The sequence below is a fragment of the Apium graveolens genome, chromosome 6, assembly GCF_009905375.1.
Source record: "Apium graveolens cultivar Ventura chromosome 6, ASM990537v1, whole genome shotgun sequence".
NCBI classification, from domain to species: domain Eukaryota; kingdom Viridiplantae; phylum Streptophyta; class Magnoliopsida; order Apiales; family Apiaceae; genus Apium; species Apium graveolens.
Genome location: NC_133652.1, coordinates 247,189,902 through 247,190,672, shown reverse-complemented (window position 1 = coordinate 247,190,672; position 771 = coordinate 247,189,902). Strand labels below are relative to the sequence as shown.

The 771-nt window shown below is 43.7% G+C and overlaps 1 non-coding gene across 1 annotated transcript; it reads left to right on the top strand.

Moving 5' to 3' along the window:
* The first annotated feature begins 375 nt into the window (after positions 1 to 375).
* LOC141669979 (small nucleolar RNA R71) lies at positions 376 to 482 on the top strand. Its single transcript, XR_012554232.1, has one exon. It is a non-coding gene; the product is annotated as a small nucleolar RNA R71 (small nucleolar RNA).
* The last annotated feature ends 289 nt before the right edge of the window (positions 483 to 771 follow it).

The window sequence follows — 771 nt, the reverse complement described above, 5'->3', positions numbered from 1 at the left end:
TGGAAGTTCCTCACAAACTGAGCTGATTCACTAGAAATTGCACACTGATCAGTCTCATGGGCACCAGCACAAAGTTCACAGACAGTGGTGATTTGATTAACTCCATAATTAGCCAAAGAGTTCACCTTCATTGTCAAAGCCTTAAGTTGGGCAGCGATAGCAGTTGCTGCATTCAACTCCAGAATTCCTACTGCTTTTCCCTGAGTCAGTCTCTGGAAAGGATTCTGGTACTCATTGGCAGCCATCAGTTCAATAAGTTCGTAAGCTTCATCGTAGCTTTTAGCCCACAAGGCTCCTCCTGATGCTGCATCTAGCATGGGTCTAGAAGTAGCACCCAATCCATTGTAGAAGCAATTAATAATCATCCAATTAGGCATGCCATGGTGTGGGCACTTCCTTAGCATCTCCTTATATCGATCCCAAGCCTCACACAGAGATTCTCCAGTTTGCTGAGCAAACTGAGTAAGAGCATTCCTGATTGCAGCACTCTTCGCCATAGGGAAGAATTTAGTGAAAAACTTTTGAGCTAGATCTTCCCATTTAGTAATAGACCCTGGTGGTAGAGAATGTAACCATCTCTTAGCCTTGTCCCTTAGAGAGAATGAGAAGAGTCGCAACTTAATAGCATCTTCACTCACATCATTAAACTTGAAGGTGTCGCAGATCTTGATAAAATCCCTGATGTGCATGTTCGGGTCTTCAGTAGGAGAACCCCCAAACTGAACTGAGTTCTGTATCATCTGAATCGTGCTTGCCTTGATCTCAAAAGTG